Consider the following 23,375-nt stretch of genomic DNA (forward strand, 5'->3'; position numbering starts at 1 on the left):
GTAAGCTGCCACTCTCAAAAGCCGGGCAGATTACCATTAATAAAATGATAGCTTTCCCACATTTTTTATATTTGTTCCTCAAAATCCCTATTGCTCTGACAAATGGCTTCTTCGACACTATCTGAAGCCTCCTTGCTAAACGCATAGGTGTTGGACTCCACCCTCATATACGCTGAGACACATTAATGCTCCCCTATGAACAGGGTGGGATTGCAGTCCCTGAACCTTAATTATCTAGTAGCTCAGGCACACATTCCTTTTGTTTTGGTACCACCCTAATGCTGGACTTCAATACCCTAAACCTGAACACACGCAAGCCCTTCATTTTTCCCTTTCTACTTTGCTGCCGCAGGCACTGCCCAGAAACCCGACTGACATACAAAAACTTCATACTACATGCTGGGCATGGTCCAAACTACTTGACATTTGGGGCATGATACCCTGTTTTATCCTCACATTCCTATATTAAGGATCCCATAGCTCCCACTTACCCAGGAACAGTTGACTCAACTATATTAACTGCACATCAACTACATACCATTGGTGATCTTTTTCAGAGACGCCACTTTAAAATCTGCTACTATACTACTGGAGGGAGACAACACAATGCACATGGATAGATTTACTGCACATCAGTTATATTTCCCGACTGCATCACACCTCTCTACAACTAAGGCCTATTGGTATGGAGAAATCTAGTGCTACAAGGGTGCAAGTCTTGCTGCATCCCATTTCTGACAAACTATGGTATTACTGCTGTGCGCAAACTAAGCTTATCTCCAAAAATCATTGCCATAAGTTGTGACACTATAAATACTTACACCGGGTTTACACAACTTCATACGCATTAGCTAAACTTGATCCCTCCTGGTCACACTGCTGTCCTAAATGCTTGGCTGAACATGCCAACTTTGTTCATTTATCTTGGATTTGTGCCCCAATTTGTGCATTTAGGATCAATATCCATACCACCCTGTCATGTATGAAGGAGCACATGCTCACTCCTAATCCATTACTGGCCCTGCTAGGTTATGTGAAACAACTATCTTTAAGCATAAGGCACTTTCCTGTACTTGCACTACTTCTAGCCAAGCGCCAGGTTTCCCTTCAATGGGGCAGTGGCACCCTCCCCACTGAAACAGCCTGGCAACAAGACATGTCTTACTGCAACACCACCAGTGAAATCTACGCTTCTCTGCAACTGTTGTCTTCGAGGCGAAAGGACATATGGCAGCCAGCCAGGGATTATTTTTTACATTACAACCCCAGACAATTGAGAGCCCGCTACTTCTGCCCTGTGATACTCTGACCTATTGTTTTTTTTTTTTCTGTACACAATTTCCTTGTATGCTGTGCCGCTAGTACTTCTTGTTCTCCCTTGTCCCTTTCTCCCCTCGCACGTATGGCTCCTTGATTTATATTCATGTCTTTTATTTTGGAAATGCTGAAAATGTTCATTGTTTTGCTCAACTTACAGCTTATGTACCTTGCTATTTTCCTTGTGAACTCTGTTCTTACAAAAATCGTAAATAAAGTTATAGCAAAATGACTATTTTCCTAATACAGTGTGGGATTCTTTTTGTGTGGTGTTTTTACTTTATTAGTGTTTGAAGTGTTGCATAAATACTTTACCCATTGTCTCTCAGTTAAGTCTGACTGCTCTGTGCCATGCTACCAGGGGGTTCATCACAGGTTAATTTAGGGCTTGCTTTTGACATACCTTGACAAGGATTGGGGCTGCTGGTTGACCAGGGCTTGCAACACAGACAACCAACAACCCCATTCCTGACACTTAAAGAGACATATTTACTGTAATCTTGATAGCAATTAGCAGACATGTCATGAGTGTTATTGTTTCCAACAGCGTAGCCAGCTGAATCCCTGAATCAGCTGAATCTCTGCCATTAAAGGCTGCTGATCCTTACCTCTAAATAGGGAAAGGTGAACAATGAGGATGGTGTGCAGGACAGCCTGTATCTTTTGACCATTGTCTTGCATCCACCAACATCTAATGTATACATGCTTGGAGGAATCCTAGAAAGTAATCCAATCATTTTTCAGCATTTGGAATTGAGTGACCATGATTTGTAGAGCACACTCACAATCAAAATGTTATGGAAGTGTTTTGTAAATAAATTAAAGGTAGTATTGGAGTGATACCAATCTTATCAATGTGCTCAAGAATACTTTTTTGTCCTCATTTGTGCAACTTAAAGGCAGAAGCAGCTCAGTCAAATGGGCAGATTTTACCCACTTCTCATTTAGAGAAAGAAGGAGCCCGATTTCTCCCCTGCCTGGTCCAAAAACCATCAAACAGCCATTGCTTCTTTCCCAGGAGGTGTATGTCGGCTCTTAATTACCTAGCTGTTTTTTTAAAAAAAGCGTAATCATTAGGTATTTTTTATATTCGGGCTTCTAGAAGCTCACATATCATATCATTCAAACCGGGACTTAAACCAATGTTCCTATAGCTCCCAAATCTCAAAGTTCAAGAATACTCATTGCAAAGTTCAACATATATTCACTTTGAACACAATGGCCATCACGTGTAACTATGAGAATATATTTCATGGCATATTTTTTTCTAACTAGTTTTTGATGCATGCAAAAAATGTCTTATCAATTTGGAAAGACCCCCTAACTAAAATATCCATTAATGGTGTGTACATCATTGAGCAGTTTAAGAAATGCATACAGAAAACTTGTGGTATATTTTTGCAGGTGGTGATGGTGGTGCTGTATATAGTCAGGGCATACAAAATAAATTCTTTCAAATCAGGGGAAAAATAGAGGGAAGTTACACCTTTGGGAAGAGAGTTTCTGATGCCCTCAGGTAGTCAGTCTCTAATTAAGTTAATTGTCCAGCTGTGAGGAAGAAATGTAGGTAGTGTGCATGTAAATGCCACTTGAGGAGGGTTGCTGGAGCGAAAATTGGGCTAATGTTAAGTGTGTGAGTGCTGAGTATGAGGATGATGTAATGGGATTTTCGTATAAATGGTATAAATGTACAGGAAAGGAATAAGACATACAAGGTTCTGTTTCTTTGTTTACACACAATTGACGACGAGGGGTAAAATAAATGGCTCAGTACAAACATTGAGGAAACATCCGGGCTTTGTGTACAGGTCATGTTTTGAAGCTAGTAGCTAAGCATTTTCCTGAAAGGAGCAGTAACAGCTGCTAGCAGACAGGGCTGGTAGGGCAGCGCGTGGGGTGGGGGTAAAAAATGTTTAAAAAATGCACTTACCTGCCACCTCACCTCTGCCGCTCCAGCTGCCTCTGTGCTTCCTTTGCTCCCCTCCCCATCCAATCTAGACCCATCTCACATGCTGTTACACTGCAAGAGAGAAGCGCTGCGATTGGTGAAAATACAGTCTGAGTGGAGAGTTCTAAGTGCGCATGTCAGTTTGGCAGGCTTCAGGCGGCTGGCCAAACTGACATGCGCACTTAGAATGCACCACTACTCCGCCTCCCTTCTGACGTGGAGGATGCTGCCCCTTCTGCCCAGCCCTAGAGAGCAGAAAAATAAAATGATAATAATGTATTATAATTTTATTTTTCTACTGCGTTATTAGCAGTGAGGCAACGCTCCACCACCATAGCGGAGGGGCGGGCCCTGGGCAGAACCTTTATTGATGAATGTACTAGGTCCATTATTGTACTTGCAAAGCTCAAGAGGATCTGTGCTTCTGCCTAAGGGCATTGAATCGACACATACTAGTAACTAGTTACAAGTCGCTAAAACCATGGTCCGACCCTTCAGCTGCTTTTAAACACTTAGCTGCTGAGGAATTTCCATCATTAGTGCTCAGCCATTAGTTTGTGTTTGGGTACTTCATACTTAAGACTTTATAATGTTTTTGGCAGTAGAGGTATCTAGTCTAAATGTGTGCTGTTTTTCCCACATGTTTGGCACTCAAAAGGTATCCATAGTCTGTGGACTCCCATGAAGGGAGCCAACAAATTAGAAAACATATAGCAAAATAGATTTTTTTTGGGGGGGATGCTGTGCAAGATAGTTTATGTTTTCACTCACTCCAAATGGCATTAACAAAACATTTGCTGTGATGGTATAATCATCTTTCCAGCATAAGCAGAGCATTTTACCACATGTGTTACTTTTTCTAAGTGGCAGTCTGTTTTTGGTGTTTTCAACCTACCTGCAATTTATGGTGGTAACAGGTGAGAAACCCATGGGTGAATACGGAAAGCTTTACATTTCTGAAAACTAGATACAATTCCATATTTGCCTACAGGTCATTTGAATAGATGGCTTTTGGTTTAGCCAACTAATTATTCATTGAATAAAAAGATAACGCAACAAAAATGAAGGAATACAAATAGTTGACTACATTTTCACCTATAGGTGATTTCTCTGATGACTGCTTTACAAAAGTAGTATATTGTTACATCCATCAGAAGCTTTTAATCACAGGAACATATACAGGCAGAATTAAGAGCTCCTAGCACCTCCTTGCGTCACATTAGAGTATTTTTTTTTTTTACCCTAATGTGGCCCAACGAGGCCAAAATCACAGCGCAAAATTTACAAAGTGGTGCAATGCATGCATTGCGCCACTTTGTAACCCATTGTGCTACATTATGCCTGCTCCAAGCATAATGTATACAAAGGGGGCATTCCCCCGTTAAGGGGGGGTGTGAAAAAAGGGCACAAAGAAATCTAGTAGATTTCTTTGCCTAATTATTTTGGCACCTTTAATGCCTGCTGAGAGCAGGCAGTAAAAGGAGGCTCCCATAGGTTTCGATGGGCCTCTGGGTGCTTTGCAGGATTAGCATCACATTTTGGACACTAATCCTGCAAAGTGCCAAAGTAACACCAAACATTATGATGCTAGTTCCCTAACATGGGGGCATGGGGAGGACACTAAGAGGAGCAAGAAAAGTGGTGCACCACCACTTTTCATAAATCTGCCTGATAGTGTTTGGTGGTTGTCCAAAAAAATAACCAGCTCCAACAACTGAGTTGAAGCCTATAATGATTCTTCACTGTGCACCAACCCTGCTTCACTTCTTATACTAAAATCTAATGAATGAAGGGATCTATACATTTCATTTATTTGGCTAAAGATTTTGGGGCATTTACAAGCCTCGTAGCGCAGGGCAGCGCAGAAAGTGACACTTTGCTGTGCTGCGATGCCCTGCCCCACAAGGAAAGGACAGAAATGTGCCATATCTATATCTGTGCTAGCACACAATAGGCTGCCTAGCGCCAATGCAGCCACCTTTTCACCATGGTGCAAGGATGCCTGCGTCACGGACAGCATTGTTTCTGTGCAGGAAGGAATGGAGGTTTTTTCCTCTTTCTACGTGTGCTGCAGGAGGCAGTGCACGTAGTAAGAGGAAAAAAGGAGAAATGAAGATATTTCTCCTCTTTGCACCTCCCCTGGGGAGGCGTAAGGTTTTGACACATTCCTGGGTTTGCAATGCTGTGTAAATCTGGGAATGCACCAAAGCCCATGGGTGGTGCATGGGGAAACCCACAGCAATGCCTATGGGATGCCTCCCTGATGCGGTGTAAGGTAACAGCTTTTGCTGCATGGCTTTACACCACATCCACACGGCCATGAAAAGCGACGTAAGTGGCTTTCTGTGGCCTTGTACATATGGGCCTGCACAATGCGTCACTGATGCATCACAAAAAGTGATGCACCAGTGGCACACAGGCTTGTAAATAACCCCCCTGAGGTTAGGACAAGTGGTGTTTTGTACAAAACTGAATTTAGAATTACCCATACTATCATGTGATTAAGAAGGCATTTAAAAAAATGTGTTCTTCCTAGCACACTGTCTTACATTTGTCGATCATTGCTCCACACCACTCCCAATAAAAACTATAACTGACTTCTGTAGCTAGGTCATGTGCCTGCAACAGGAAATGCCCTAAACACAATGTGGAGACATCAAATTTTCACTGTCAGAATTCCCTCCTTTTGGTGGTGTGGGTAGTAGGTGTATTTGACCTAGAACTCAGAGAGAAACCTACTAAAACCAGACATTCCTGAAAACTAGACACATTAGAGGTCAAGGTGGTATAACTTATGTGGATCTTACTATGTTTTCTTATCCAGAAAGGAAAGCAAACCTCAAACTTTGTCTCAAATGTTACATTTTTTTTTTTATTTATATTTCCGAGGGAACGTTCCAGAATCTCTGGGGATCCATATAGTCCTTAACATCTGGCATTTAAACACTTCTTCTGATAAAAACAATACCTGACTTGTTTGGAGGTGCCTAGGGCCCCCGTCAAGAAAGGCTGCAAAATACAAAGTGGATGCATCAAATTGTCGCCATCATAAACAACCCATTTTGGAGACGTGAGAAGCAGTGGTATTTGGATCTAGATTTGATTCAGATCTAGGGAAACCTAAAGAACCTAGACATTTCTTACAACTAGAAACCCAGGAAATGAAGGATGGTGTGACTTGTGGATCTTGCTATGTTTTCTTATACAGAATGCCCTTCAAATCTTAGCTTTGGCTAAAATCACATATTTCCCACACATTTCTGCAAGGGATAAATCACAATTCCTACCACCCAGAATTCCCACACTGCCCCCAACAAAAAACGTTCCTCCACTTGTGTGGCTTGGCCTAGGACAGCAACAGTAAAGGCTCCAAAATGCAAAATTGATACATCAACTTTCCTATTATCGGGGCGTGGCCTGCTGAGCAGCGAGATGGCCGCTCTTTGAGTGTGCTCCGCCGGCCGGATTGTAATCCTTTAATAATCCTTAACATCGGGGCGAGCCCAAACTGCCAAAACCTGTGTTAATGTGCGGATGACGGTGCGACGCAGGTGACAATATGTGAATTGTTTTATTTTATGGCCTGCGTGGAATTAGGGGAAAGTGCGGCCTGAGAGCGGAGCCGGCAGCGGCGTCTGACGGAGCCCGCTGGTGAAGGAGCCCTGACTCGGGCCGGGGGCGTGTGCCGGTGGCGGGACCAGAGCCGTGGCGGAGCCGGGACGCGGAAGGTCCCGGCATTGATAAGCTGCCCGGGGGATCCCGCCGGAGCTGAGGAGCTGGAGCGGCCCCGGGCTGCCTGGGAGGTAGGATCGCGTGGCCGCGCTGCGGCTCTGAGCGCGCGATGCTGCCGGAAAGTGCGGACGACGCCGACAAGATGTGGGACCCCCGAGGGCGGCAATCAGGGTGACATTTGGACTGCGCTCCGACGGACGGAGACGCTGGGCCTGCGGCGGGAGTCGATGAGGCGGACTTTAGAGGTGGCGGCCGCCATTTTGGGGCCAAAAGTGCAGAGAACAGAGTGAGGTGGTGCGTGAACTGGAGAGAGGCTGTGCACCATCAAGGAGTCTCGTAGATACCGTGGGCGCCCTGTGGAGGAAATTGGTGCGTTCAAAAAGGTGGGAGTGTTTGATCTGCCCTGAGACATGAATAGCGCGCTCCGAAGAAGCAGAGGGGAGGCGCCTGGGGGCCTGCGAACAGACACAGCTGGGCAAAAGGTGGAAAGTCGAGAGAAGGGACAGGTGCTGCGAGGACCTGTCCGATTGTCTCGTGAGTACGGAGGGGAGAACGTGGGGGTCCCCCTTCCGCCGACCTGCGCTGGTGGATGGCATAATGGACATCGACTTGCACCCTGGCAACAGTTTTGGTTAGTTGCGGAGAGTCAATTTAAAGGAACCCAGTGGAGGTGCAAGCGGCGACATAGTGACTTGTCAAAACGGAATCGGTCGGCGCGGGCGCGGCGAGGGGGGTTGAGGTACCCAGCTGCGACTACGCTTGAACGGAGGTGGCTGTGGGACTTAGCTAATAACTCACGGTAGGACTAGGTGGAGCTCTTTCTGCCATGGGGAAGCACGATGCTAAACAGCCGAAGCTGAACTTTGATCATAAGCGCTCCACGCGCCAGGGAGAGTTGGAGCAGGGGCCCCAGACGGCAGAGGGGCGCGACCTGGCCGCAAGCGACCAAGGCGAAGATTTGCGCACATTGATGCTTGAGATGCGCTCCAGCCTCCGTAATATTGATACTAAACTGGACAATCTCACCAGTCAGTTAGACTCAGTAAAAACCCAGGTGGCCACACACGAGACGGGGTTGGACACGCTTGAGACCCGCCAGTCAGAATGTCATGAGTTTCAAGTGGAAACAAGGGACCAACTCCTGCACATGGACAAATTATTAGGAATAATCCATGCAAAGAATGAGGACTTGGAAGCACGGTCCCGGCGCAATAATCTACGCATCACAGGAATTCCGGAGACCACTGCCATAAATAAAATGGAAACATATATCACTGAACTCCTACACGAACTGTTTGACCCCAGCCTCTCGGCGGTGTTTGCGGTTGAGAGGGCGCATAGGTCGCTGAGCCAGAAGCCCCCCGTGGGTGCGCCGCCCGACCCATAATTGCGAGAATCCTGAACTACCAAGACAGAGATTTGATCCTTAAGATGGCAAGGGAGAGAGGATCCATTACGCACAAAGGAAATAACATCTCATTTTACCCTGACTTCACCCCGGCTGTACAGGCTGCCTGCCGTGAGTTTCTGCCTGCAAAGCGGCTTCTTCTGCAGGCTCGGGTCCCGTACTCCCTCCTCTACCCGGCTAAATTGAAGGTGTCCTTCGAAGGGTCTGCCCACATATTCACTGTTGCCAAGGAGGCGTTGAAGTTCGCTAAACATGTGGGACGCAAATCCGCACAACGCTCCAGGGATGCTGTGGGGACAGAGAACAGCAGGCTCAGCGACAATGAGTAAACGTTGATCCAACCTAATATCCCCTGTGGGGAACTGCTCCTAGTTAAAAGTGCCTTCTGCCCGCTAGAGATGGAGACGCATTTGTGTTGCCTATTGTTCAACCTTGTCATCTGCTATTCTAGATAGATTTAATTACTAGGTTTTGAGCGGTGAGGATCCCCTGCAGATCTTCCGGCCACCCCATTTCACACGGGGGAGTAGCCGGCATCGCCACACCCCCTCGGGAATGTTCCCTTGCTTATTAAAATGTCTCTTTGGGGATAGGAATGGGAAGGGTAATCTACGACCCGGTTGGGGGGTTGGAGTGGGTGGGGGGAGGTTAGTTGGGGTTGTTAGCTTGTTGTTTATTGCCAATATCTATTATATGCTACCTGTGTGGTGTCCTGCACGTACAGCCTGGTCATTGTCAACATGTCTTATTACACTTTACAAGATGTTAGAGAGAAATGCCTAGAGTGGATAAAACCTTGAACTGCCTCACCTGGAATGTTAGGGGGCTCAACGACCACAGGAAGACTAGGTTGATACATGCATATTTGGTGCGGCATGAGGTGGATGTCTGCCTATTGCAGGAAACACATTTGAACACCTCCCCTGCTCAAAGACTGCGTCACACTAGATGGGGCCATGTTTATTCAGCTATCTACTCCAACTATGCCCGAGGGGTGGCGATACTTATACGACGCGGGCTGGACTGGCGGGAGGGTGCAGTTCAATGTGACTCAGAAGGGAGATATGTTTTGGTACAGGGTATTGTGTGCGGTGTTTCGGTTGTATTCGTGGCTGTATATGGGCCTAATGCAGACTCTCCAGGGTTCTTCCATAGGCTTTGGGGGCAGGTGAAAACCACTGGATGCGACACAATTGTATGGGGAGGTGATTTCAATGCCGTACTTGATGACAGTGTGGATAGGAAGGGGGCGGCTCGCACATTGAATCCGTTGGCGGGTTCCGCCCTACGAGAAATAATGCTGGATGGCGCGCTGGTTGATGTATGGCGAGGTAGACATGGGGACCTGAGGGAGGGCACCTGTATATCGTCCTATAGCGGGGCGTGGTCCCGTCTTGACTTCTGGCTCGTGTCGCGAGATGTTGCACTGTGGACGTCGCAGGTAGAGCACATGGCCCGTACACTGTCCGACCATGCGCCCTGTATGTTGAGGTTGCTACTCCCTGGGGGTCCTTCCCCGGCATTCTCATGGCGACTCCCACCCCAGGCACTACTTGATGTTGCATTCAGAGAGGAGATACGAACCGACATTACTAACTATTTTGAGCGTAATGCGGGGTTGGTGGACACGGAGGCGACTCTGTGGGAGGCCTTCAAGGTCGTTATTAGAGGTCAATGTATAGCCCGGCAGGCAGGGATATTGAAGGCGATACGGGGCACTCTGGTAGCACTTGAAGCCGATATAAAACGAGTAGAGAGCACTTTCTTAGAGGCTGGGGAGTCAGAGGCGGCGGGGCTGTTGAAGACCAAACTATTGGAATATGAAGAGGAGGCATTGAGGGAGGTAAAGTTTCTGGGGAAATATGCGGAGGCGAGGCGTTACGGCGAAGGAGGGAGACCGGGGAAGGTCCTAGCAAATATGATTCGACCGCCGCGTCCTGCGACATATATTCATGAACTGCGCACAACTGATGGCGAACTGCTTCATGACAAGGAGAACATTGTAGGAGCATTCTCCAAGTTCTATTCCCGTTTATATACTAACACTCAAGATGAATGTCCGGAGGGGCTTATATCCTATCTAGATTCCATTGCATTGGTATGGCTCAATAATAACCACAGAGAATATATGGACCTTCCAATAGATGCCGGAGATGTGGCACAAGTTATCAGGAGCCTGCCGCCTGATAAGGCTCTGGGACCTGATGGTCTTACAACAGCTTTCTATAAGGCATATGTAGATGAGCTGTCGCCCCGGTTGCTGGCTGTGTACGAGGAGGCCCTGGAGAGAGGGGTGTTACCTGCCACTATGCGCGAAGCGCTGATTATTACGCTGTTGAAGCCGGATAAACCTGCTGACGATCTAAACTCATACAGGCCCTTATCTCTGATTAATGTAGATGTGAAAATTTTGGCCAAACTACTCGCGAATCTGGTGCAGCCAATGCTGTCGATGGTCGCACTTCCAGACCAATCCGGTTTTATACCAGGAAGGGCGACCTCCCACAACCTGCGAACGATTTTCGCTGCATTACATTACCTACACCCCGAAGTTAGAGCTGCCGCGGTGTTTTTAGATGCATCCAAGGCCTTCGACACTATTGAATGGCCATATTTATTTCATATACTAAAAAGGATGGGTTTCAGTACGCTGCTGCTTAGAAAAATTCGCCTGCTTTACACTTTACCTACAGCTAGAGTGCGGGTGAATGGTCTGGTTTCTGCACCGTTCCCTGTTTTGCGTGGTACTAGGCAGGGTTGTCCTCTCTCCCCGCTGCTATTTGCCATAGCTATGGAGCCGCTGGCAGCGAGGATTAGGCAACATCATGCTGCAAGAGGTATAGGATTCAGCTCTAGAAATCTTCTAATATCACTATACGCGGACGATGTGACCCTTTATCTTACCAATCCTGCGGACAACTTGGATCCCATCCTGCGGGAATTTGTCCGCTTTGAGGGGTTCGCGGGCATCTCCATCAACTGGTCTAAATCGGTAATCTTTCCCCTCACGGACGGCACTGCGGAGGTGTGCTCTGAATACCCCCTGCGCTGGGAGGCGGAAAAAGTCAAATATCTGGGGATTTGGATAAGCCGGGACCTTCAGGAGATTTGGGGCCTTAACTTTGGCAGGGCTATGATGTGGCTGAGCGAGAAAGTGAAATTGTGGGCTTCCCTGCCCCTATCACTAACTGGGCGGATCGCGTTGACAAAAATGATAGTGTTACCCAAATTCCTTTATCTATTCGTAAATATACCTATACCGCTTGCAGCACACTTCTTTGCCACGCTGAGGCCATACCTGGTTGAGCTGGTGTGGGCGGGTGGACAGGCCAGGGTAGCGTGGGACACGCTGGCGCTGCCACTGCGACGGAGGTTTAGATGCTCCAGATATAAAACTGTATGCCCTCTGTGCTCAGGCTCAGTTCCTACATTTTTGGACCCACCCTGTCCCTTTTCAGCCTCACGTGGCGGTGGAGCGAGATATGGTGGCACCCCTTCCACTTGGAGTGGCGATATGCGCTAAGGCAAGGCGTCCTAGAGAAGCTGTAGATACGGCTAGGATGCTGCAATGGGTATGGGAGGAGTTGCGTGGGAGAGCCGGGGTCCCGCTGTTATATGCTCCATCGCTGCCTCTGATGCATAACCCGATGCTGCCTTGTGTGGCTGATGGAATAGCTGGTCACCTGATTGATAAGATGAATCTCCGCACCCTTGCTGACCTTTTTCCCAATGGCAAGTTTATGCCTCCCCCAGCGCCGGAGGAGGGAGGTGCGGTGCCCTTTTCCAAATTATTTCTGTACCATAAACTACGTGCGGCGTGCCGGACACTGTGCGAGGGGTTCCCCGACTCGCCGCCGATCTTTACAGCTTTGGAGGCGGTGGTGGGTTCCCCTTCTCCTCGAAAGCTAGTAACTCGTATTTATCGCCATATGCAAAACATGACACCAGAGGTGGTGCCTAAATCTATGCTGTATTGGAACGAGGAGCTGCAACCTGAGATTTCTGGGGAACAGTGGGAGTTCTGCTGTGGGCAGCTTGCTGAGCTTTCGCCAAATTACAAGCTGCGTTTAATACATTTTAAATACCTACATAGGTTCTACAGAACCCCCATCAGCCTGAAAAGAATGGGGCTTAGGGAGACGGATGAATGTTGGCGATGTGGGTCGGCCTTGGCCTCTTTTCTACATATAGCGTGGTCCTGCCCGAGATTGAAAGATTATTGGTCTCAGGTTTTTATATCGGTAAACCAGATAGTGTGCCGCTCGGACGCCCCTTCCCCTCTGCTTGGGTTATTAGGATATGTCAGGGACACTCCGCCAGCAATGCGCAGGCTGCATGCATTACTTTTATTGTTTGCTGAGAGACGGGTGGCGATCCACTGGGGTAGGCGGAGGGTGCCCGCGGTGAGGGATTGGCTGGCGGATGTAATTTACGGGCATACACAGCTAACAACATTCTGGGAGTTAATGCCGGCTGCGTCTAGACCCCGCGGCATCTGGGATCCGTTTGTGAGCTGGGCCCGGGGACAACAGAGCCAGGAATAGGAAGGAGATGTCGTGAGTGAATGATCCCTGGGAGGGGGGTGTCGGGGGGGCTACATCGCACTCTTCCCTTCTCACATCATGGAGGAAATGCCTTTAACACTAGCATGACCCTGACCGATACCCCTGTTTTATTTCGCGGCCGCCCTCCCTAAACGCTAAGGTAGAATGTTGAGGCCCTTTTGAGCCCCTGTACCCAGTCTAGGTGCTTGTATTCTCTATCGATATGACATGTTGACTATTGTAATATGTTCCTCTTTGTAGGACACCTAATTGCATACTATATGTAACACATTAACGATGATAACTGGCAAGTTTGTTTGTTGTATTTGCTATAACGTAAAATGCTCAATAATTTTTTTTTACAAAAAACTTTCCTATTATCAAAACTGACCCATTAAGGCAATTTGAGAACAGGTGTTTAGGTCCTGGACTCAGCTGCTACCATGGGAAGCCTTCTAAACCCAGCATATCTGTAAACTAAACATCCAGCGGAGTCCAGGGTGGTTTCACGTGCATGAATCTCACGAGGTATTCTTAGGCAGAATGCCCTGCAAATATCAAACCTTGGCAGAGCATATGTATTTTCCTCACATTTCTATAGATGGTAGTTCAGAAATCAGAAGGCTGTGAGGCCTGTCAGCCATATTGTGGTTGTCCCTCAAATCTTTTGCTTTCGCCCTCCCTCCTGTTTTGCTGAATTTGTTTTTGTTGGCCTTAGGACTCTCTGCAATTTATCACTCCTGACCAGTGCTTAAGGGCATTGTGTTCAGTAGCGAAAACATGGTAAGATTGGCTTACACCTGATTGGCATATTTAATTTACTTATAAGTCCCCAGTACAATGGTATTCCATATACCCAGGGCTTGTACAATAAATGCTACTAGTGGACCTGCAGTACCTATTGTGCCACACACTCATGTAGACCCTTAAAATGTTCCAAGTCTGCCATTGCAGCTTGCATGCACTTTTAAACTGCCAATTCGACTTGGCAAAATGAACCCCTTGCCCAGCCTTAAACTACCCTTTTATTTCATAAAGGTCACCCCTAAGGTAGGCCCATAGATAGCACAGAGGGCAGAATGCATTGTAAATGAAATGTTAGATGTGTACTTTTAAATTTTACATGTCCTGGTAGTGAAAATCTCCTAAATTTGTGTTTCACTACTGTGAGGCCTACCTCTCCCTTAGGGAAGCCTTAGTACATCTAGTAAGTGCTAACACCTGATTAGGAACATGTAAATATTTCAGATTTGGTGTCTGGAAAATTATAATTTAATACCCTCTTTAATGGTAGAGTCAGATCTTTAGTTGCAATTTTGAAAAAAATACACTTTTAGAATGTTGCCATTTTTCTGCCTTAATTTGATGACTGAAGTCTGTTCCTATGTCACATGACTGGGAATAAATATTCTTGACAGGCAGCCATATATAAGAGGGATTAGATTGCCTAGATGGGCCATCTCTGGCAGGATGGGGGTGGAGTTCAGCAGAGCCCCACTTGCAAGCCAATAGGCTGTCCCCTGCCTTCACACAAAAGACTTGTGAACCTCCATTGTTCATACAGCCAGCATGTAGCCAGGGGAGGGGACAGCAAACTTCAAGCCCTCTCAAACTGACATTTTAGTTCACTTTCTGGACCTGCAGAAGGAATCTCTGAGAACTGCCTGCTCCTGTGGCCTGCTTTTCACTACAGAGGAATGCTTTGCTGCACCCGGAAGGACTGCTCTGCTGCCTTATAACCTCCTTGAATCCTCAGAGAACTGCACTGCTGCTTGAGCCCTGTTCCACTGCTAGAACCCAGGCTTACCAGGTTGACTACAAGGAATAGTTATCTGGCTTCCTGATCAGAGCCTCAGGGACTGAAAAGACTCCAACCATCTTGATCCCACACCTGGACACAGCATGAGTGATTCTGAACCCTTTAAGTAGTGCCTCCCCACTTCTGGACCATTGTAAGTGGTGCTAAAGATGTCCTGATATTCAAAATACAAAACATGGTAATTAGACAATTTTTGGCTAAGAAGTGCTTTCAGAACCTGAAGGGGACCAAGACCAAGTTGCTAGTCTATCTTCTCAAGGTGCTTCACTGATCCGCCTGAATTTGTAGCAGCTACCGCTATGTTCTCTGCAGCAGCAAATTCTGTTCAGCATTCCTTCCCGCAAGGGGTATCCAGCCTTGTAGAGCTCTCATCAGTTACAACCTCCAGGCTCGTTCTGCTGGGGATTTTCAACTTCCGAAAAAAGAGACTTCGTCTGAATGTGAAAATCTTTACCGCAACTTAGTTCAGCGGCTCAATGACACCTCTTCCTTGGACACCTGCTGCTCTGCCCCGCTGAACTTCTACTTTCTCAGAGACTTTTTCCTGAAATGTTTTCTAGGTCTAAAGGTATTTGCAACCGGGCCCAGACGACTATTAGTATCTGACTCACGCTCCATTGTGATCAGCCATATTTTTCAACTTTGACCTGGTCTCAGACATCTAGATATCCGTAGTTAGTGCTTGATCTTTTGGGTACTGGTTTTTACTGTAAACTTCAAAAAGTAATAACTCTGGTTCTACTTATTTATGTTGTTTTGGTGTCAAATAATACTGTTTGTGTGCTGCATAAATACCTTACACATTGCCTCTAGGTTAAGCCTGACTGCTTTTTGTGCCAAGCTATCAGAGAGTTAATTCAGTGACTTTAGTGGTTCACGCTGACAGGGATTTTGGCTGTTGCTTGAGCAAGGTTACCACCCAATTCAACCAACAACCCAATTTTTCACAGCATGGATCCACATACTTCCTGCCACCCAGTGTTCCCACACTTCTCCTACTAAAACAGTTCTGACTTGTGTTGATGGACCTAGTGTCACTGACAAGAAAGGCCCAAAACGCATGGTGGAGACATCTAATTTTCCCATCAGAATTCACATGTATTGGCGATGTGGGTAACAGTGACAAGTGGGCCCAGCTACTGTCGCCACCCAGGGAAGCCTAATAAATCCAGACATTTCTGAACAGGGAAGATTAGGGGTGTATGAATTGTGTGAATCCCATTGTGGTTGTGTGACCAGAATGTCCTGCAAACTTTAAATTATGGCTAAATCTGTGCATTTTCCTCACATTTCTGTGAGGAAGGTTCTAGACTCTACAGGGATCCACACAATTTCAACCACCCAGTGTTCCCACATTTCTCCTAATAAAAACAGTACTCACGTGTGTGTCTAAGACTAGCACTTCGATTGGAGAATCCCCAAAACTAAATAAAAAGACATCAAAATCGATTCATTTTCTAAACATAGTCAGCAGCAGTATTTGGGCCTGCGCACCCTAAATTAAAACATTTCTGCCAAGTAGACCCAGGGGAGTCGAGAGTGGTGTGAATTGTGTGGATGCCCTAAAAATTCAGTTTTTGGCTAACCAGCACCTATTTTCCTACCATTTCTTTGAGGAACAGTTCCGCAACCTGTCGGAATCCACAATATTTCTACCACCATCCACTGGAATTGAATTGCGTAGTCCTTTAGCATAGCTCCCCACTTCAAGGAACTTGCATCTTTTGTGATAATCTAGGGATGCTCTTGACTCAGACAAAATCCTCTCTCCATATTCAAAGTGTTTAGCAACAATACAAATTCCTGCTTCACTTAGTGGGATGGTAACAATCTTTCCTAAGTCTTGAGACTTCAGGGACCACTGGGTGTGGGAATGAAGCAATATCGGATACAAGTGAAGACATGCCTACGGTATTAAAAAGATACATGACTCTAAGAGACCCTGCAATCTCAACTGTAGATACTCCTGTGGGTAAGCATGCTGAAGAAACTTTGGATTTGAAATCAAATGATGAATAGTTCGGGCCCTTGAATCTCGAAGAAAAAACATTCCCATTTATGTTAAACCTCGTCCCTATGAAAACCAGGTTTTGAGATGTGAAAGGTAAACATTTCATCCAATTGAGATGCAGCACATGCCTTTTTCAGGTATTCCTGGGTCACTTTCGGACTGCCTTGAGCTTCTCATTCAGGCATGAAGAAGCCAGTTGTCAAGTTATGGAAAAAGTTTCCAGTCTGAAGATGTAAAAAGCCAATAAAGAGTGTAACCGTCTTAGTAAATACTGAGGGAACTGACTTTAGTCCAAATAGTGGTACCTGAAACTGAGAATGTTGGTTTTTAATACAGAAACTCAGACGCTTATGGGTGTACATTTACTAATTTACTGTGAAACTCAGTGCATCAACCAGAGTTAATAATCTGCTTTGTGTAAGAGAGAGGGAGCAGTACAGTGCCATATCTACTAAGATAAGGTACCATTGTTCTCTTCCCTAGCACATAATCAGGCTGCCTAGTGAAGCACACACATCTTTGCATCATTGTGCAAAGGTATTGCATGACACAGAGGTTGTGTACCGAAATGGTACCTTTCTTGTACAGCGCACTATGCTTAGACAAACTTTAAAACTTATCCTCTACAGGATACATGCAAAGTCAGAAAGGTTTGGAGAAATGAGAAAACATCTCCTTTTTAACATCTTTCTCACTGTTGTTAGAAGACAGGGACCTAAGTAGATAACCTTGAGTGATGGCAAGGGAATGCCCATGGCCTACCTTGCTCCCTTGACACAAAGTAATAACTTTAGGCAATCTAATAACACAAAAGAAGCTTTCTGATGAAAAATAAATCCCAATAAAAATTTTACAGCAGTGTGCGCCACTTTTGTAATGCAAACCTGGCGCAAAATGGTAGTGTTGGACATGGCATCCTTGGCATGGTCTCCCCTAACTTTTTTCCTCTGTTTCCCAGGTTGTTGATGTGTGTTTTTTACTCTGGGCACTTTACCACTGCTATCCAGTGCTAAGGCGCATGTGCTCTTATGTAAAATGTATATGTAGTTGGTGTTCCATGATTGGCATATTTGATTTACTAGTGAGTCCCTAATACAGTGCACTAGAAGTACCTAGGGCCTGTAGACCAAATGTAGCCCTGTAAACATGTCTCAGACCTGACACTGCAGTGTCTGTGTGAAGTCTTGCACTGCCAATTCGACTTGGCAAGTGTACCCAGTTGCAGGCCCCCACCTTCCCTGGTCATACATGTAAGGAAACCCTAAGGTAGGCCCTAGGTAGCTCCAGGGGCAGGGCGCAATGTATGTTAAAGGTGGGGCATGTTACTTATGTGTTTTACATGTCCTGACAGTGAAATACTGCTAAATTCGTTTTTCACTGTTGCAAGGCCTATCTCTCTCACACATGGGGGCTGCCTTTAAATCTGATTAAAGTGCAGATTCCCTTTGGGAGCAGAAATATGGAGTTTAGGGTCTCTGAACTCACAATTTAAAAATACATCTTTTAATGAAGTTGTTTTTTAGATTTTGTGTTGGAAAATGCCACTTTTAGAAAGTAGGCATTTTCTTGCTTAAACCATTCTGTGACTCAGCCTGTTTGTGGATTCCTTGTCTTGGTCAGTTTGACAGTTGGGCTTTTTGCACCTCTCCCTAGACAGTGACACAAAGGGGCCTGGGGTGTAGCCCACATATCCTGATGAGCCATCTGGCCTGCAAGGGAGAGAGGAGTGGTCACTCACACCTAAATGGGCTGTGCCTGCCCTCACACAATGCGGTCTCCAACCTCATACTGTGTGGCTGGGCCTGGCCAAGAAAGGATCTTACAGACACTTGAGACTTTACTTTGAAGTAGGCCTACTTCGAAGGCAGAAAGGGGTATAGGAAGAAGACCCAAAACCCGATTACTTCAAGGATTCAAGAGGAGCCTTTGTTTGGAGAAGAGCTGAAGAGATGAGAAGTGCTGCCCTGGCCTGGGACTGTGCTGTGTTGGGCTATCCCGCAGTTGCTGCTTCTGCCTGTGCTAGGGGACAGAGACTGGACTTTGTTGCATTTCTGGTTGAGAAGTGACTCCAATGGCTTGGAGCAGAGCTTACCTCCTGTTTTGAAACCACAGACACAGCAAAGGCTTCACAAATCAGACCTGAGTCTACTTGCTGTGGACTCTAGCTTGCCAGAGGGTGCCATTCCAGTTCTTGGACCCCTGAAAGTGAATTCCTGGAGAAACACCAGTCTAACGATGCTGGACGATGCTGGACGATGCCAGGCAACTTCGCAAAGGGCGCCGCTGCCTGTAACTGCAACGCCGCTTGCCCCAAGGCCATGGACCTCGCTGAGTGCGACAAATCTGATGATTCTGTAAGCTGACGCCACTACCCCGAACCACAACGCCACCTGACCCGAGGCCGTGGACCTTGTAGAAGTCTGACGACACTGTAGGCCTCGCGACACTACAGCCGATGATACCGCCCGACTTCGCTGAAACCGGAGTGTCGTAAGTCCAACGTCCGGGAAGATTCGGTGCCATTGCAGCGCCTGCTGCTGTGTGACGTCATAGCGACCCCGTGAGGTTGCCCCGCAGCAACGTGACTCTGCCGGACTTCGCGTCTGCCAGAGCCAAGGGACACACTTGCATCTGATGCTGCTTCATTTCCACCGCCCTGTAGTGAGGAGCCGACGCCGCTGGGCGATGCTGCAGTCCTTCTGCCTTGTGGCACCAGACCCGATGCTGCGTCAGGCCCAGCAAAGCTGTTCTCCCAGACTAGGTGCACCAGCCTGTTTTCTAGTTATTTCTTAAGGTACTGTACCTGGGGATCAAACAACTCCATTAATGGCCCCTTTGGCGTTGCATTGTAAGAAAGGACTCCGTCACAACGCAGCATCTTACCAACTTGCAGTATTTATGCCTCATGGCACTATTTTCTTGCTTTTAAGTGCTAAATTTGTTTTTTCAACTGTATATTGTGGATTTTTATCGTATTTGGTCATTTATTTAGATAAAATATTTACTATTTTTCTAAACCTGTGTTGTTACATTTTGTAGTTGTTCACTGTATTACTGTGTGTGTTTGTGCAAATACTTAACACATTGTCTACCAAGGGGGTGAATGGGGGTTAACTGAGTGTGATTCTCCTTTACCCTGAGTAGAGTGAGGGTGCTTGCTTGGACAGGGGGTAACCTGACTGCCAACCAAAGACCCCATTTTTAACAGGTAGTAAATATGCCCCTTGGTCTAATGTGCTATGTGAACCTGAAAGTATGCATCCGTGAATTCCATAGTCACTAGGAAACTGTCTACTGGAAACCGTGGTAATCGTCTATGAAGAGTTTTCTTTTTGAATGGTATTTAGTTCACCCATAGATTCAGATAATTCAGGTCTATTACCGTTCTGAAAGTCCTGAGCACTTTCGGCACCAGAATGATCCTTGAGTAAACTCCTTTCCCCTTGTCCTTCTGTGGGAATGGAATTATTGCCATCTTCAACTGCAGTTTGTTGTAGCATTTTGAAACATATCTTCTGTCTGTCGATTCCTTCATGTAGTCCTGAAATAGAAATCTGGAAACATGGACACAAAGCCTACAGAGTACACCTTCCAAATTACTTGAATTACCCCTGCATCTGATGCAACCAACTCTTTTTATTTATTTGTTTGTCTTCTCTGCATAACTTTTGGCATGTTTGCTGTATTGAGAAGTCAGACTATGCTTCCTGGCCGATTGTTTAAAGAAGGAGTTCCCTGAGGAGTCTGATAATACTGATTTTGCCTGATGTATCTAAATTAGTATTATTTTTTATCCTAAGCAAACAATGCTCTCTTTCTTCCAGCTCTGATCCAAAAGAGTTTTCTTCATGAAAAGGTATGTGCAGAATGACTGCCTTCTGGAATGAACTGTGTGCCAGTTCTTTAATACCAAGGGGCATATTTATACTTGTTTTGCACCAAATTTGCGTAACTCCATATTTATACATTGGCGCTAGACACGTCTAGCGCCAAATTTCTGGAGTTAAAGTCATTTTTTGGACGTGGAATCCTACTTTGTGTCAATGAGATGCAAAGTAGGCATTCCCGTGCAAAAAATAACTCTATGGCCTTAGCGCCATATTTATCCCCCTGTGCTAAAATCACGCACGGAGGAAGGAGGGATCAAAAAATGGTGCAAGCTTGCTTTGCATCATTTTTTAAGGCCTGGGTCAGGACAGAAGTCAGGGGATCTGTGGGCCTATTCCCATGGTGGAACAACATGGAATAAGCCCACAGGGGGCCTCCCAAGGCCCCAGGGACACCCCCACCTACACCAGAGGCACAGCGGAGGATGGGGAACGCACCCCCAGTAAGTATAGGTAAGTAAAGGTAACTATTTGTTTTTGAAGTGCCATTGGCACTGGGTGTGGTGGGCATGACTCCTGTCTTTTCTAAGACAGGAGTCATGTGGTATGGATGGTTTTGCATCAGAAAATGACTCTAGACAGGTTAGAGTCATTGTTTTCTACTCTAACCTGCCTAACTTCATTTTGTGATGCAAAATCCCCTTCTTCCATACTGCCAGCTCCACCCGACTAACGTAATTTTTTTATGCTAGCCCACTCTTTGCACCGGCTTACACCGTTCCAGGTGAACAGGAGACACATTGTCTAGGCCTAGCTCTGGACTGACAAAGGAGACTCATGTCTCTCTGCTTTGGTTGTTTTTGGGTCCCCCTGGGATAATTTAAGAGTGTGACAGTGCTTCCTTGTGTTCCACCACATCAGCTCTCTTCTCCGCTTCAGTTGTCTTCTCCTTTATCCCGGGGAGGGGTGCGCAGGGACCTATATAATAAGGACCAGATTAATACATTTGTCACCTCTCTTGGCAATCTTCTTCATGGAGGCTTGGCCATCCCCAGGGAGTTTCAGGAATTTCAGGAGGGGAAGCTATCTGTGTCCTGGCCGATCTAGGTCCCCAGAGTGGACCACACTCCCTTTTCTGTTTTCAAGAACCCCTTTATGCCATTGTTGATGATCTTGGTGGCTCGCTCTAGTCAACAGGAAATTATATGTTCTTCTTATTACTGCTTCCCCTGCTAATGACCTATTGTTAGACTTTTGCCTGCCTCCCTCCACTTTCTGACACTGTTTTTGCTGGTTTTAGGACTCTGCACACTTTACCACTGCTAACCAGCGCTAAAGTCATGTGCTCTCTCCCTTAAAACATGGTGATGTTGGCTCATACACAATTGGCTTATTTAATTTACTTGTAAGTCCCCAGCAAAGTGCACTACATGTGCCCAGGGCCTGTAAATTAAACGCTACTAGTGGGCTTGCAGCACTGATTGTGCCACACACATAAGTAGCCCCTTAACCATGCCTCAGGCTTGCCATTGCAAGGCCTGTGTGTAGTTTCACTGCCACTTTGACTTGGCTTTAAAAGTACTTGCCAAGCCTTAAACTCCCCTTTTTCTACATATACGTCACCCCTAAGGTAGGCCCTAGGTGACCCATAGGGCAGGATGCTATGTAGGTAAAAGGCAGGACATGTACCTGTGTAGTTTATATGCCCTGGTAGTGTAAGACTCCTAAAATTCATCTTACGCTGCTGTGAGTCCTGTCCTTTCATAGGCTAGCATGAAGGCTACCCTCGTAAACTGGTTGAGTGGTAGATTCTGTTTAGAAAGGGGTAAACAGGTCACATTTAGTATGGCCAGAATGGTAATACAAAATCCTGCAGACTGGTGAAGTTGTATTTTATATTACTATTTCAGAAACACACTTTTAGAAAGTGAGCATTTCTCTGCACTTAAATCCTTTTGTGCCTTACAATCCACTTCTGGCTAAGTTAGGTAGACAGCTCCCTTGTGCAATTCACTCAGATAACCCCAAACACAGGATGCTCAGTCACACTTGCAACCATCTGCATATTGAATTGGTCTTCCTGGGCTGGGAGGGTGGAGAGCCTGACACTTACATGTCAAAGGACAGTGGCCTGCCCTCACACAATGGACTGCCAAACCCCCTACTGGGACCCTGGCAGACAGGATGGAATTGAAAGGGGACCTTGTGCACGTCTAAACCACTCTTTAAATGCTCCTCTACTTCAGAGGCACATTTGGGTATATAAACTGGGTCCCTGACCCTCCCAACTCAGACATTTCTTGACAAGATATTTCCTGGGAAAGAAACTCTGAACCAGAGCCTGCAACATGCTAAGGGAAGCTGCCTGGCTGCCCAAAAGACTCACCTGACTGCTTTGCTGAAAATGCCTCTGCCTTGCTGTTACCCTGCTGCCTTGCTGCCCTCTGGCTCTGCTGAGAAGTGCTCTCCAAGGGCTTGGATTCTGCTTGCCTCCTGTTTCTTGAGGTCTCAGGGCCAAAAAACTTCATCTCTGCAAAGAACTCCCTGTGCAGTGATAATTGATGCACAGCCTGCCGGAATCGACGCTCAGTCTGCCCCGTAGTGGGAAAATCCCTGCATGCCGGAACGGAATGATGCAACCATGCTCCCCGAGTGAAGATCGACGCAGCCCACCGGATCGACTCATCACCAAGCCAGACCAACGCAGCCCTGCTTCATGTGAGGGGAATCGACGTAGCGCCTGCTGTGCAACAGAAATTCCCCTGCATC

This window comes from Pleurodeles waltl, chromosome 8, assembly GCF_031143425.1.
Source record: "Pleurodeles waltl isolate 20211129_DDA chromosome 8, aPleWal1.hap1.20221129, whole genome shotgun sequence".
NCBI classification, from domain to species: Eukaryota; Metazoa; Chordata; class Amphibia; order Caudata; family Salamandridae; genus Pleurodeles; species Pleurodeles waltl.